Genomic DNA, 17,402 nt, shown 5'->3' with positions numbered 1-17,402 from the left:
TCTATCTATCTATCTATCTATCTATCTATCTATCTATCTATCTATCTATCTATCTATCTATCTATCTATCTATCTATCTATCTATCTATCTATCTATCTATCTATCTATCTATCTATCTATCTATCTATCTATCTATCTATCTATCTATCTATCTATCTATCTATCTATCTATCTATCTATCTATCTATCTATCTATCTATCTATCTATCTATCTATCTATCTATCTATCTATCTATCTATCTATCTATCTATCTATCTATCTATCTAGGAAGAATAGGAAGATTCACAGACAACTTTGTCCAAACTACGACTCACAAACAAATGCAAGGAGTGACATGGAAACAACGCAAGGTCACTTACTATACCTTTCGTTATTAACTACATAATAGAAAAAAGAAAGCTTTAGCTTTAGAAACTTGTGCTGCTCACCTGGCTTTTGAAGAGAATTAACAATCTCTCCTCAACTTTTTTTTTTACTTTTCGACCTGATTGTGATTTTGCTTAGATGACACAACAAGCAGAGTCGGTGCTCCTGCCACATGTACACTAGTTTTTTCTCCATTTCTTGGGTCCAAATAAACTGAAAATGAGTGCTTTTAACTTCTCCCCCAACTTTCTGCTGGCCTGCAGGTACCCATACTAGTAAATGCTGCTCTCTCATTGGCTGTAGGTGATCGTGGATGTTATTTTTAATCAGAACACATTTCACACAGCATGATTTGACTCTCATCTCATATCGTGTCCTTGATAGTTCATACTGTGTAATTGTCACTCACGTGAATGAGCACTGATTTGCCTGTGATTTAGGCCATTTGTCGACGATTTCTCAAAACCTGTTGGCCAGTCAAAATGAGGGCTAAAATCATGCAGTCTAAACTCTGCATTAGTGAACACATGTTCACTACTGTCATGTTCGCACTTTTAGACGGGCTTGTAAAACAACAACAGGACACAGCAGATTTTGTTCTTGGCTTTGTGGCTGTTCATCAGGACGACGACAAGGTTTGTTTGAGCTCTGTTCCACCATGGCTTGTTATAATATGTATATATTATATGTATTTAATATTACGATGTAATGGCATTTTTTTTTTTGTTTTGTTTTTGGTTTCATTCTGCTACTTTTGAGAGTGACATATCTCTGTAAAGCAACAGCGTTCAGCTGCCGTCTTGCTCTTCCTTTTGGTACCCTTTTTTCATGATAGGTACTAGAGGTCTGCATTCCGTATTTCCGAATAAATCAAGGGAGCGGTCGGTAACGGGTTTAATTTGGGATGGGAGCGGGCTGTCTAGCAATATCGCTCCCGACTCCCGAGTGAGCACGCGTATGTATGTGTGTAAATGTCTGTGTGTATGTGCTTGGTGCTGTGTGTGTTTATACAGACAGCTAGTTATAGGCTGTCTGGACTGTATAACTGGGTGATTTTCGGTTTTGTTCTCCCCCGCTCTTTAGCGGGATCGGGCGCGGCGGGTAAAAAACGGGGCGGGTTGGGCAGCAGGACAACTAGTGCATAATATAAGCGGGAGTGGTCGGGTTCGGGCTAAAACCTGGCGGTTGCGGGCGGGATTCAAAATGTAGTCCCACGTAGATCTCTACTAGGTACCCTTTGCAAAGGGTGACCAAAAAGTGGTATGGTACAGTTTGGTTTTAAATACCCTTTGACAGTGGAAATGGCCATGAAAGCACATCAAACCAAACCATACCGTACCGTACCAACAATTGGGTCATTAGGTACACCTTAATAGTACCGGGTTAGACCCCCTTTTGCCTTCAGAACTGCCTTAATCCTTTGTGAAATAGATTTAACAAGGTGCTAGAAATATTCCTCAGTGATTTTTGACCCTATTGACATGATAGCATCAATCAGTAGCTGCAGATTTGTCGGCTGTACATCCATGATGCAAATCACCCGTTCCACCACATCCTAAAGGTGCTCTATTGGATTGGGATCTGGTGACTGTGGAGGCCATTTGAGTACAGTGAACTCATTGTCATGGTCAAGAAACCAATCTGGGATGATTCGTGCTTTATGACATGGTGCGTTATCCTGCTGGAAGTAGCCATCAGAAGATGGGTACACTGTGGTCATAAAGGGATGGACATTGTCAGCAACAATACTTAGGTAGGCTGTGGTGAATTATGTAAAAAATAATAACGTAACCAATTTAATACGAATAATTAAATAGGCCTAATCTATCCGAATCTAATCAATCAATAGGACATGCAAACACTTGATCAGACTGAAAACAGACTCAGTCATGCATACGAGCAATGAAAGAGAAATGATCCAATGCCATATGACGCACAGAGTGAGTCTGTTACCCAACATAACAGTCTGAAAAAGGAGTGTTGGGCCATTTCAAACTTCTTCTACTGTCTGTTTATCCACAAATGCCATGTTTTGTTTGGCCATTTTTACTGCTTGAGAAATATAGGCAGAGGGGTACAAAGCGTTATGCCCTGTCCTCCCATGAAGCAGAATATTAAGCCTCAGCAAAGAAGCATGAGGACTGGCTAGCAGGCACATCTCAAAACAGCGGGAGAAAATATTTACGCAGTGTCCACGTCATGAAGATTAAATCCGATTTGAGGCTTGTGAAATAAACAGATCATCCTGTATACTTCATGTAAACAATTCATTTAGGTACGACACAAAAGTGCCCATGAAAACATCATGCAGCTACTTTAAGTATTTAGCATTAGCCCATTAGGGGCATGTTCAAACTTGGCAGGATTGACTCTGGTGTGATTCTTGTGTTTGCAAAGTAAATGAGTGTACAGTATAGTATAGTACATTACAGTACATGATGCCATGGGAATCCTGTCTGCAAAACAAATGATCAAAATGAGACTTCATATGGGTTTCAGTACACTTCAAAACAATCACTAGTGTGGTAAGTCTGAAATAGGAACACAGAACACTACCAACTACCAAAGACAAACTAAAAACAGGACATGATGTCACAAGATAAAGCACAAGTTACTGTACAAAGGACACAATGCTCAAGCATACCGGGTTTTTCTCATCATAATCACCATGATTTCTATTATATTAATATCAGTATTGATATTTATTTGCTATCATAACATGTTTAGTTTCTCCAGAACATCTTTTTTTTTTGTATGTTTTGAATCCTTAACAGATTTAATAAGCACGTTATAATTTAAGCTCATCACAAACTCCACAATTGATTTTAAAAGGCTTCATCTCAAAAATGCACTGTAAAATAGCTTTTCTAGCTAAGGATTTTTGTTGTTTTTTAAGTCAAAAGATCAAAGTCAAAGATCAGGTTTTTAAATTTAAGAGCATTATGAATGAGATTTTAGACTTATACAGGACTAAACATGCAGGATTTTTTTCTAATGGCCATTAGTTGGTCTAGTTGGTCTATTTTTTATAATGTGTCAAAACCAGCAAACCATAGACCTATACATAATATTTTGTTCACATAAACTTTTCTGTTTAAAAAACATGCTTTACACAATGCCCCATTCAAACGGGGTGTCAGCGTCAACGCTTCCAATTTACTTTGAATGGGTGACGTCAAGCATTGCTGAACTGATCTGTCTGTGCCACTTCAGTGGCGTTGCTCGCTGCAGAAGTTCAAAATTTCTCAACTTTTGAAGCTCCAACGGAAGCGTCAGCCAATCAGATCGCTTTATGCAAATACCCTAGTTCAGACTAGCTGAATGTTGATTAATTTGCTATGATGATCGTATCAGCCCCAACTTCAGACATGCCCTCCACCAAGCATTGACGCTGAAGCCCAAAGTGTAATTGGGCGTTACCTTATAATGCCCAATTCACAAGGGCTTCAGCGTCAACGCTTGACGTATGCATATGTATATGTGTCCAGGTCAGTGTCCTCACCATATAGTCAATAAATGCACGGCGGCCTATTTATGAAATGTTGTTGAAAGGTAGATATAAATGTATATAAAAATAGAGTTTTGTTAAAGAGCCATATTATGCATTATAAAATGTCATATTGGTTTTTGAGCCTCCGACAACAGGCTGATATGCATGCAAGGTCAAAAAACACTTATATGCATTTATTTTGACCTAGTTATCCCAACAACTCCCAAATGATTTGTTCAGCAGTTTATTTGTTTCCAAATCACTTCTTTGCATGATGCTAATCTACGCTGATTGGTCTGATGACCCAGTCTGTTGTGATTGGTCGACTGCATTCAGCCTGAGACGAAACGTCCACCATGGTTATAAAGTAGCAGAGACTATGTGTGAATCAATGCAGGAATGCAGTAAAGCAATGCAGTTAAACACCAGCATATTACTTTACTCTTAACGCTAACCCCAATTAATAACAACGACACACATTCAGTATTATTCCACACAGTGGCAAAAGTTTCTGTGTGGAGTTTGCATGTTCTCCCTGCCTTCGCGTGGGTTTCCTCTGGGTGCTCCGGTTTCCCCCACAGTCCAGGTGAATTGGGCACGCTAAATTGTCCGTATGTATGTGTGTGAATGAGTGTGCATGGATGTTTCCCAGTGATGGGTTGCAGATGGAAGGGCATCCGCTGCGTAAAATATATGCTGGATAAGTTGGCGGTTCTTTCTGCTGTGGCGACCCCAGATTAAAAAAAGGGACTAAGCCGTAAAGAAAATAAGTGAATGAATGAATGAATGAATGAATGAATTAATGAATATTATAATGATGTACTCTTTCTCTGTAGATTAAAATACTTAGAGATTACAAATGCAGAAAAGGTGGGCAGACTCTGATGTTATGAAACTGATATATTAAACATACTTTGTTTCCATTTGGCATGCAGTATGGTTTCTGAAAAGTTTTGAGTGTTTTTAGTTCTCTGTGATTGCTAGTGTGTTGTGGCTAGTTCTTGTTTGCTAACAGACTCAAGTCAAAAGAGTGTTCATAGTGCTGATTTAAAGAAACAGTCCACTTAAAGTCCTGATATAGTCGTTTTACCATTTTTAAAAAATACGTTCAGCTGATATAAGTGTAAAGTGGAAGAACTTTTAGCTTAGCTTAGCTTAGCATAGATAGATTATTGAATCATATTAGACCATTAGCATCTCACTCAATATGTCTATTTCCAAACCTTTTTGGCCTAAATAATAGCAACTTCTGATTTACGGTTAGTAACTAGAGACAGAGAAAGTTATTTGAATCATTAATTTTGAATTTTGGAACAAGATGTAAATTGCCGGATCAAAGTTATGCTAACCTAAGCTAAAAGTGCTCCCAACAGAACCAGAGATCAGGTGAATAGATTCAGAAATACCATAGCTCAACTGTTTAACTGTAGGTGAGATGTGAAAATGAGCGTATTTCCTTTTTGCTCCTTTCCTATTGTCACTTTAATGCAAGTTTATTGCCATTACATCATGCATCAGTTCATTTCTTGATTATGTTTTTAGCAGAAACAATGTGAGATGAGTGGAATTTACTACTTGGATAAGGAGTTTGTTAACATCCTGAACACTTAAAGTTATGTTTTGTAAACTGAGCCAATATCATGTACAGTAGACATTCACAAATGTATAATTGAGTATTGGGCTTGGTTAAAGTCCCTATTAGGTTAAATTTAATCATATAATTTCCTCTGAGTTAGGGCCTAATTTATCTAAATGTCACCAGATTCTACAAATAAGATGTGGTTTAGATGGGAATCTGCTGTGGGCCTGCCAGGACTGGGAAAGATTGTTCTTTTTGTTCTTTTTATTGATGTTGAAATAAAAGCAGCCTCTGTTTCCCATTATCCTGTTACATAGTGTGTTACATGACATAACCAGAGTTCAATGATGAAACAAACTGGTTTAAAAGCAAACACAAGCTTATGAATATTAATTGACGTGGGCAGGAAGTGTAACACATGGTGTGTGTGTGTGTGTGTGTGTGTGTGTGTGTGTGTGCATACATGTGTGCACTGTGCTCACGTCAACATTTTGTTCACGTACTCCGTTTCCTTTGTTAAAATTACTGTTATTCCGTACTATTTTTCCAAGCAGATTTATTCATTGGTAGTTAGCTCTAACAGTTATGACTACATATTAAATCAAAGTTGGGAATTAGCAAAATCTGTGATTTGTCCATCAAAGAGTAGAGGTCACTCTCATGCAAAAACTCAAGATTTGGCTTACGCCGGTATCTGATTTTCTTACAAATACACATTATGACAATATTGACCTAAGCTACAAAAAAAGGTTACTTTAGCTTGTATAATTACAAAAATACTTGTGTGTTGTTGTTTTTTTTGTTTTGTTTGTTTTTATTGATAATTCTTAATCAGAGAGTTATTACAAGTAAGGAAAAAAAACATAATATATTAGCTTTACTATGTTGAGGAAAGAAATGCTGAGTGGTAATCAAACACATTCCTTACTCTCTGAACCATATTCAGATAAAAATAAATAAAGTAAACAACAACAACAACAAAAAAGGAAACAAACAAATCAAACAATAACAAAAAATGTACACATATAATAATAACAATAATAATAATAATAATAATAATAATAATAAATTAACAAATGACACCTAAGTAAGCCATTACTGTTAAATGGAAGATATCAGACAGTTTTTTTTAAATTAATACACTCTTGGACGAGTTTGTATCATTCAAATATGTTGAATATTGAACACATACAGTTGAAGTCAGAATTATTAGCCCCCCTGATTTTTTTTTTCTTTTAAAATATTTTCCAAACTATGTTTAACAGAGCATGAATATTTTCACAGTATGTATGATACTATTTTTTATTTATTTAATTTTTTTTGGAGAAATTCGCATTTGTTTTATTTTGGCAAGAAAAATAGCAGTTTTAATTTTTTTAAGAACCATTTTTAAGATCAAAATCATTAGCCCCTTCAAGCTATATATTTTTCAACAGTCTACAGATCAAACAATCATAATACAATAACTTATTACCCTAACATTTTTATAACATTATTACCCTATTAAACTTATTACAATGCCTAATTACCCTAACCTGCCTAGTTAACCTAATTACCTAGTTTAGTTTTTAAATGTCGCTTTAAGCTGTATAGAAGTGTCTTGAAACCAATCTAGTCAAATATTATTTACTGTCATCATGGCAAAGATTTAAAAAAATCATTAGAAATTATTAGAAATTAGTTATTAAAACTATTAAGTTTAGAAATGTGTTTATATTGGGATAAAAAAAATAAACAGGGAGTCTAATAATTCTGCCTTCAACTGCATATATAGACCTTTTTCTTGGCTTCTGCATAGAGGGCGCAATAGCGACCAGCGTCTTCCGGCAGAATGCTTAGAACTTCCATTTACAGCGATCACAACTGGTAATTTGCGCTACGAAAATGGGTTTCAATATCGTTTTGAGTGGATTACGGAGTTCTCCTATTTCACGTGTCTGCCGCCAGAACTACAGTGTTTGTGTGTGTGTTCCCGACCTGTCAGCTGTTAGCTCAGCGGCTCTTCAACACACGCACACAAACACACACACACACACACGCACACACACACATGCGCGCACACACAATACTTCACTGCATTATAGAGCACACCAGATTACTGGCATGAAACTTAACAGGTATACAAGTCATACAATTTACAAAAATGACCAATAAAAATCTGCTTCTGATAGTCTGCTTGCTGATTTGCTGTTCATTCTAATCGCGAGCCGATTATGTTTCATTTAGTGAGTCGTATTTACCATGATTTGTGTTTTTCTGTCATTTCAAAATGTCATTTTATTATTCCTTTGTCACAGTTATTAAATCAGTTTGTTAGTGGCACAGTACAGTAGACTATGTGTGTGTGTCAAACATTTGGGTGAATTACATTTGTTTGGGCTGGCTATATATTTGAACGAAAGAGAAACTGTTGACTTTAGCAATGACAAAGCTTTATTTAAACGTTAGAAGATGCTGTCTGACAACGAGGAGAAAATGCCTCACAGCAGTTGTTTTCCATCCTATTAGATCACATTTTTTCAAATGATCTGTCCAGGTGGTGGTGCTGACAACAATAGTAGTTCCAAGATGATAAAAGCAGGTAAAATAGATTAAAACTATCGTTTCAAAGCTCTCCAAATGTGACTGTTTATACGCATCAACTGCCGACCGGAAGTTCCTAGCATTCTCAATGCACATACACCATACCTGTCAACCGTCCCGTTTTTCCGGGGATTTCCCCGTATTTTACAGTTCTATCCTGCTATCATCCCGTAAAGGTATTTTCCCGTTTTTCTCCCGTATTTTCAGTCTTTCTCTAAAGGGTGGCAAATAAACATTAAAGAGTCGAGCCTGCCTTTACGCAACCCATACAGCCGAACCACCAGGGGTCACCCTTTGCTTTTGAATGCGAGTCTGTGCTTTCGCTTTGTTTAGGCGTGAAAACACTTTGAAATAAACATAAAAACATCGTGAATCATATAGCGCTACATGACTAAATGAGTTCAGCAGTAAACTACAGTTTCTGACATACATGATCCTGGTGGAACACTGTTTATTCGCTAAGTTCAGGGCTTTTTTCGGGCTTTATTAGTTTGCTGATACACGCCTAGCCACCCAGATAGCAAAACACAGTTCCGGCTAGATTCTCGCCTGCCGGAGACTTATCCCTTAGAGCTCAGACTGACTACCTCTGCTGGACCTACTCCGGATGCCTGGACTCACTACCCGATTCCAGCCCGAGTCAATCGAGCCAGATGCTGCGGCCGAGCGAGCCGACGCTGCCGCATGCGAGGCGGAATCAGCCCGCGACGCCACGAGTAGGTTATGCGCTGCGGTCCGGAGCTGGCGCGATTGAATATATAAAACCCTCATATTTGTTAACGTTATTACATCCATTTGTGTTGATATGACAGCAAACGCATGCTGAGAAGTTCGGGGGGCGTGGTTGATTTTACATAAAGCGTTTGGTTGGAAGCTCGACTCCGCTCATTTTCGCGGCTCCTCCTCTGGCTCCATCAGACAGTCCTTCTGCGCATGTCAAGGCTCCAATTTCAGCAGTCTTTTGCGACAGTTTGTGCCCGTCAAGCAGGCGTTTTGCCCTCAAGGCGTTCAATGGGAAAAAGGGCTGTCGCGTCGTCCATATTTTTTACAGTCATTGGTTTTAGGTGCTTGTTTAAACAGACATATAAACGTAACTGATAACAGCATCTAAAGATGTTGATCTTGGTGAGTTTTTTCAAACACAAGTAATTTCGTCCTAAATGAGAATAAAAAGTTAGGAAAGCAATCAAATAATTTCATTATAACCTTAGATGTGTGCATTTTTAAAGTGACACCTGTTATTTAATCTAAACAAACTAAAAAATCTAAATAAATAAGAGATTCATTCATTGCTCTTTAATCAGAATGTGTCAGTTATACAGTAAACTTATTATAGTTATCCTTAGTATAACTTGATTCTATTTCATTATAATTGCTATTAATTTTAATAAGCTGAGCTGTTTGCTAATGTATTTGTTCCTAATTTGTATATATATTTTTTATTTTGTAAATAATAATAAAACATATTACTGACCATTTAACTGTTTATTTACAACAAAACAGCTCCAAATAAACATATTTAGTAATTTGGGGATTTTTTGAAAGGTGGGGTTGGTGGAATCCCTTATTATGGTGGGCATATCCCTTATTTTCACATCCCAATGTTGACAGGTATGGCATACACGCAAGCATAATGGGTAATATTGCATTCTAAGAAAAAGGTCGAAATATTCATATATATTAAGCTTTTTTTTTTAAATAGAACAGAAAAAGTTGCCAAGCTGTATAGAAATGCTCTGTATTGCCATTAATGGTATATCTAATTGTCTCTATTTGAATGAACTGCAACAAGTCATACATCCAATGAAAGTAGTTGGGAGGAGAAGGGTTTTTCCAGTTCAGTAGTATAATTCTTTTGGCAATTATTAAGCAAAAGGCTTATACATTTGACTGCGAAGAACACATCGATAAATTTGTAGGACTTGTATCCACTAAAGGACACGGTTCAATTTTTAGAAGAAAAATATCAGATTAATTTAAAGATTGATGCATAAAAAGAGTATAACTCTGAGCAAAGCCAGAAGGTATGGAAAAAGGTTGCTGGAGCTTGTCGGCATCTGTCTAATTTTATTTTAAACAAAGATAAAGAATCTGACATTATGTTAAATGAGAAAATTGTTTTATATATGTTGGAAACTCTAACTCACTCTAACTTTTATGTCCAAGATTTGATGAATCTCTTGTTTAAGAGGTTGATGAGGGAAGTTTGAAAATGTATTTCTTATAAATTCTCGAGTCTGCAAATACTTTTGTGAAGTGAGTTTTTGGGAGCCTGAATTTTTCTTAGAAATATGGAAAAGGTTACAAAAGTGTTCTCGTGAAAGAGAGCATTAGTATTTACATTACCTATTCTAAACCATAATGCAAATGCTCCATCTGATATAGAAGGATTTTCATATATAGGAGACAAACGAGACATTGCCTGAAAACCGAAATGTTTTTTTATTGTTTACAAATTCTTAGACTATGTAAGACTAGGGGATTAAAAGAAAAACAAGAATATTAAATATTTAGGGCCCTATCATACACCCGGCGCAGTGTGGCGCAAGGGGTGGCGCAAGGCGTGGCGCAGTAATCTTTTGGTAGTTTCAGCTTGGCGCAAGAGTCGTTTTGAGGCGTTGCGCTACGCTGTTTAAATAGCAAATGCATTAGCGCTCATTTTTGCGCTCATAGGCGTTCTGGTCTAAAAAGGAAGGCGTTCTGAGGCGCACTGCTGGCGCGTTGCTATTTTGAACTAAACTATAGAATCTATAATAGATTTTTCATTAGACCAAAACTAACGCGGTCTAAACTCCAGCGCAGAGTTGCGCCTTGCTTACGCACTGCTTAATACGCACAAGAGAGCAATAGGCAAATATCTTTACATATGAAAAATGTAAAGGATATATATATATTATAATAAGAATAGATATAGAATATAAATATAAAGGATTCAAATATTACAAAACATTATTTTCTAGCCTACATAAATATGAAAAATCACTGCTTTTATGTCTTCTTCATCTCGGGAGGCTTTTTCAGTTCATTCATAACAATTTGCTTTTGTATAATGTTATTATTATTAGCAGTGTTATTTATTATATCCATATTTATAATTGTTTTATTAAAAACAAGCTTTGATTTGCCCACCTGTCAGGTTTTAGACCATATGGGGCAAAGCATGTGTTTTAGGATATAACTCAGGTTTTTGAGCATATTTTGCTATTATTATTCATTTATTCATTTGCTGGAAATTAGAACTGAATTTGGAAATAGTTTTGAAATGAATATTTGCGCTTAACAAACAAAAGTATTTATTTAAAGACTAATTGATGTCTGTGCGTAAAGGTTTCCCTATCCAAGAGCGAAAGTGAAAGTAGTTCCATTATCTCTCATTCTCACGCAGTAGATGCTCTGTTTAACAGTTTTCTGTTAAAAAACTGTTAACTGTTTGCTTGTGAAATGCTCATTTTTTCCACTTAGACTTACTTTGTATAACAATATATGGTTTATATAGGTTTTTCGTCTTAAAATTGTCCTAATAATAAAGTATATGATAATGCCTTCATCACTGCTTAGAATAATATGGATCCAGATGGTCAGACTTTTATTGTAGATTACCAAAACAAACATTTCTTTTAGAGGATAATCTTGCACAGATCTGTTATTTACTTTATAGAACAACAATATGGGTTAGCAAAATAAACATGGTTAATTTTAAATTCACCCAGACTTCAAATGTTGAATCTTGACATTTTTTCAGATGTACAGTGCTATAGTCCGCTCTGAAGCTACGCAAAATGGCTGTTGTTATTGCAGAATGATTACCTTTGATTTTGTTGTATGTGATTTATTGTGTAGCTTGTAGATGAACTATGACTCTGTGTATTAAATGCTGCTTCGTCCCATGTAAAAGCGCATACTGAAGATTGACTACTGCTACAGCACCGGCTTTACTGACAAAATGCACATGAAATTTGCCCTCTATTAATCGCCCAGCTCTATTTATTGCTATGGCCAAAGCTATTTCAGCTTTTGTGAATACTTCCTTGTCTCATGTAACTGTGGTGTCTCTGAAAGTGTAATAAGAATCATGCTGGCTTCGCCTGGGGTGTCTGAGGAAGGAACTTTAACACAAATAGAGGCTCGAACAATGTAAACATTGAAAATGGTCAAATAAATGCCTAAGAGATCTAGACATAAAGGATCACTTTGGGCATCTCTGGTTATTTTAAATCGTCCATGCCCGGCAGCGTCTCATCCCATTTAATGTTCTTATTTAATAATATCCCTCTTCATCTTTTTTCAATGTTTACACGTCATTTCTTGCCACATTGCTTCAAGGGAAGCTGAAGATCAGTGGGTTTCATTTTCCCCACTCTGTCAGAAGTGTTATATCAAACTGTTCCTTACGGACAAGTCTGTTCCTAAATAATTCCAATTTCAAACAACCCTAATAAACAAAATACCATGAATTACCATTATTAGTTGGAAGAAGTGGTCATTTGTCTACGAAGAGTTTTAGCGATAAATCAAAAGTGAACCTATTTACTTTGTTCTGTCGCATTTATCAGAGCACACTTAGTGTTTTAAAGAAATAATACATATTTTTGTATATATTAGATACATTTATAAGAGTTGAATTTTCTAATCTTACAGCAAAATATATATTTTTTTAAAACAAAACTATTTTTTACTTGTCTATAAAATGCTTTTTGAAGAGTGTATTTGGGGTCTTAAAAAGTCTTCAATTCAAAAACATAATTTTAGGCCTTAAAGTCTGAATTATGTTGTAGGTCTTAAATCATTTTAAACGAGTCTTAATTTTCCCATGTCTGTGTAAAGCTACTAGTTGGGCAAACACCCACCCAATCACCAGCAATCCATCTTAACTAAACTTTTAAAGAGTCCTTATTATGGGTTTTTGAAAATGAGCTTTTATGCAGTGTGTAACACAGCTCTAAGTGAATGAAAACATCCAGCTGAGGATTACATCGGAAAGTTCACCCAGTTTAAACCTATTGATCCTTTAACAAAATATTGACTCAGAGTCGAATGAATGAATCTTGTTGGGTTTGTTTTTTTTTGTTTTTTTTTTGGTTTCAACGCGTCAACAACAATACAGTGCATCACCAAATATAAAGTGCCGGATGCAATAAAACTTAAACGCACCTTTCCCTCCACACACTAGAGGAGGCGCGGGGGATCACGGGACTGATCATGACATGAAGATGACAATCACTGACAAATTGAGATTCGGCTGTGGGGAGTAAAGGTGACAGACAAAGAAAAAAAACGGTATGCAGGCACTGCCAGACTGTGGTGAAATACAAGTTGGGACTATACGACTAAAAACAGTCATGGGGACTGTAGAACACAGCACACTGTTCAGATTGATGCAGACATTGACTTGTACCGCAAAGAGACCTCTATCTCACTCATGGCTTGTCCTCTCAAGTGGGGGAAAGACAATGCAAAACGTTACCCACTGCTGTCAACCTGGGCCAAGTCATATCTCTGTCCCAGAAACCTCAGTCCCAAATGAGAGGGTTTTTTCTGTTGCAGGGGACATTGTAAATGCCCAGAGATACCAGCTTTTACCAGATTATATTTATATGATAATTTTCCTTAAAACCCATCTCTATCTAAGTGAGTGAGTGAGTTATTAAATGTTTAATGTGATGAGTTTTCAACAATACTAAATTGAAACTTTATTTTTTTACATGGTTTAATAATTGTTTGTTATTAAAATTAAAAAATTGAAGTTCCTGTTTTAAAGCTTACAGATAGATGGCTAATTTGTATCTCATTTACACTTTTGGCCCTTTTTTGTAGTATTTTCATTAGTTTTGTTTTTCCTGTAAATGATTCAATAAAAACCGTACCGTGCTATTCACACCAAGGTATTACCGTACTGTGAAATTCTGATATTATTACATCCCTAGTATATATATATATATATATATATATATATATATATATATATATAGGGGGCCAACACAACTTTGCTTCATTGTCTGCTGTTATATACCTGATTTGTTTTAGAAACTGGTCCGCGAAAATTAAACGAAATTAACGTTCTTCTTCAGACATAGAAAAACTGAGGGGGAAAATACAACGATATATATATATATATATATATATATATATATATATATATATATATATATATATATATATATATATACACATATACACACACACACACACACACACATATATATATATATATATATATATATATAAATTACAACGATATATACATGTGTGTGTGTGTGTGTGTGTGTGTGTGTGTGTGTGTGTGTGTGTGTGTGTGTGTGTGTGTGTATATATATATATATATATATATATATATATATATATATATATATATATATATATCGTTGTATTTTCCCCCTCAGTTTTTCTATGTCTAAAGAAGAACGTTAATTTAGTTTCATTTTCGCGGTCCAGTTTCTAAAACAAATCAGTTATATAACAGCAGACAATAAAGCAAAGTTGTGGGGCCCCCTAGTGGCGGCGGGGCCCTAAGCAGCCGCTTAGTTCGTTTATAAAGAGGGCTGGCTATGGTTGTCATACTACTAATAATAAAATGTATATTTTCAATAAATTTTTAAATAAATATTCTATCCTACTTGTAATATTTTATCCACATAATTTCTTATAATTTAGTTACTACTATAGCAACACTGCACTCAGTGCTTTGCAAAACCAGAAATATGCACCAAATAAAGCTGCAGACACTTTCCTGTATAAAAATCCTTTAGCCGTAACTAAATTTATAGTGCAGCTTCACTTATCTTTCAGTATCTTATTTTATATTATAATATTGTTGGAAGTAGATAGAAATGAACTGGGAACTGAGAAAAGGGAAGTAACGAAAAAAGACCTTGAGCCAGGAATCGAACTCAGGTCTCTGTGAGCTCCCAATTGACAACATTCACATTTTCAAAATGCCATCTCCTGCTTCTATCAGATTGTCTTTATTTATTTACTAAAGTTATTTAGTTATTTAGAAATCTAAGAGATTTAGGTTGTGAGAACAAAATGAAATACCACGTTTCCCTGGCACCGCTCACACTCGAGATCAAATCAGCAATGATCAGGAAGTTAAGAGCGATTGTGAAACAATGCAAGTTTCTTCCACAACCATCCTGCAGCATGTTGTACTTCTTTACAACCAAGTAGCCAAATAACAAACGAACAGTGGCGGAAGACCAATATCACGACCCTAACAATCAAAGCAAGTTTTGGTTTTTGTCAACTCAGACCTCTTTGAATGGCATTTCCGTTCAAAATGAACCAACAGTTTGGGAGGCGCAGGGGTGAAAAACATATTTCAACACCAGATTTGGTAAGAATATGCTATTTCTAAATGAAAATGATTCAGCAAACGTTTGCCACAAGGAACGTATCTGTAAATAAAGACAGTTTTAAGTCTCAATGCATCTGCAAAACGTATCTAGGTCACATTAGCAGTGTGAAATCAAAGACATTAACTGCACAACTCACTTTTTTTTTTTACATCTTTAGGATGGTTAAGTGACTAACATAAAAAAATGACAGTTAACTTCCTCTTTCTGCCCCAGCCACAGTTTCCTCTACAAAAGTCACACACTTACTCGGTGCACTTTGTTGCTGACAAAGACATGAAACTCTGTGGCGAACCTACATTCTTAACATCCCGGTTTACATTATAACTACAGAAGTGTAAGCAATACTGTACAGCCATTACTGTGATAGCAAAAGAGATTAGCTAATGTGTTTCCTCAGAAGGGGTTAGACAGACAATAGAAGATGGGAAAGTGTGTGAATGTACAGTACAGTATGTGTGTGTGTGCTTGTTCCGGCATATGTGTGACACCTTGATTGCCAAAAACAAGTGAGTGAAACTCCCACCATGCCAAGATCAAGATTAAGACAAGCACCCACATGTGCAAACAGCATTACTTGCAAATAATGCAACATTTTCATTTACAAGGCAATAGATAAGTAGACTGTCATTTGAGAATCTCAGATATGAATGATTTGATGCTTGATATTTAGGAAATAAATTCATATTAAAGGGATAGTTCACCTAAAAATGATAACATTCACATTTTAGGTGCTTTATTGGCATGACAAATAACTGTACATTCGTATTGCCAAAGCAGTGCAGCGTCGCTGCGTACAGACAAGACAGTGCAAAAAGGGCAGTAGTGCAAACAAATATGAACATAAAATATAATATAGAAATAAAGAAAAGAAATGTAAAAAAAAAAAAAAATAGATTAATAAAAATAACAATATATCAGTAAAACTAAAAATATTAATAAAAAAAATAGATTAATGGTAATTTGTGAAACAGGATAAAGGTAATGACAGTGATAAAATTAGTAAGTCCACGAGTAAAGAGTTCCAGTTGTGTGTTGGAGACAGTGGAGCGGATCATTGTGGGTTCCTCAGACGGTGGCAGGAGTGCACAAACTGAGCTGCTAACACACAGCAGCACACACACTCCCCCAGAATCATAACTCTGTCATGATTCACTCCAATTGTTCTAAACCTATTTGAGTTTTTTTCTTAGCAGAAGTCTATTGATTCTATTTTTGTTGTTCCTACTATGGTTGTCAATGGCTGATGGTTTCCAACATTCTTTAGAATATTTGATTTTGTGTTCAACAGACATTTCTAAAAGTTTGGAAACACCTTAAGTGTAAGTAAATTGTAAAAATATGTGCATTTTTGGGTGACCTACCCCTTTAAGATATATATTTACCATTGCTTTTAAACCTAGGGCGCCGGCATCTTGGAATATCGCTGTGTCTGAAATCATAGGGTTGGTGCCGTTCCCTTGGCTGAACAGATACAGTTGGAAGTAAAAGACTGAACACGATCACAGAAGTCATTTATGATTTTACTTGTTGCATTAGTCTGAATGTAAATCCCCTCTTCAGGCAGCGCTGGTGCAGCGCAAGAGAGTGGACCAAAGTGAATTAAATAGGGATTGAATAGAGATGCTCAAAATAACCGATTAACTGTTAACCAAAAGGGTGTGTTTGTAATCAATTATTGGTATCAGTTAAATGATTAATAAAATATTTTTAATATATATTTTTTAAATTTGACTGCATAAGGGGCCTATTCCAGCAAACCTGCTTTTTTGCTATGAGAGGTGCATCTTTTGAATGGTTTACTAACGGCCGCGAGTTATTTATGCGCTGCTTATGCACCCTGCTTGACTCCTGTTTTGCCGTTGCGCGCAATGTGTGCTCGAGTGGAAAATGTAACCTCAGTCATGCCTTTTTATTCTTCAATCAAATGAAAGCACTGCAAGGTTTCTGTTGAGGTGACAGCAGGATTTGTGTTGTCAAGGCAACTACAGCAAACTTTTAATGATGGAGGAGAGAGTTGTGGTCGCTGT

The 17,402-nt window shown here is 36.1% G+C and overlaps 1 protein-coding gene and 1 long non-coding RNA gene across 3 annotated transcripts in view; both read right to left on the bottom strand.

The window, feature by feature from the left end:
- grk6 (G protein-coupled receptor kinase 6) overlaps nucleotides 1-17,402 on the bottom strand; it is a 107,618-nt gene that overhangs the window by 62,340 nt on the left and 27,876 nt on the right. The window lies entirely within an intron of this gene.
- On the bottom strand, nucleotides 6,753-10,900 carry LOC141379895 (uncharacterized). The gene is made up of 2 exons (XR_012396853.1): nucleotides 9,070-10,900; nucleotides 6,753-8,467 (listed from the first exon to the last, which is right to left on the bottom strand). It is a non-coding gene; the product is annotated as an uncharacterized lncRNA (long non-coding RNA).

This window comes from Danio rerio, chromosome 21 (genome assembly GCF_049306965.1).
Source record: "Danio rerio strain Tuebingen ecotype United States chromosome 21, GRCz12tu, whole genome shotgun sequence".
Classification (NCBI taxonomy): Eukaryota; Metazoa; Chordata; class Actinopteri; order Cypriniformes; family Danionidae; genus Danio; species Danio rerio.
This window is presented reverse-complemented; position numbering and strand designations above follow the sequence as displayed.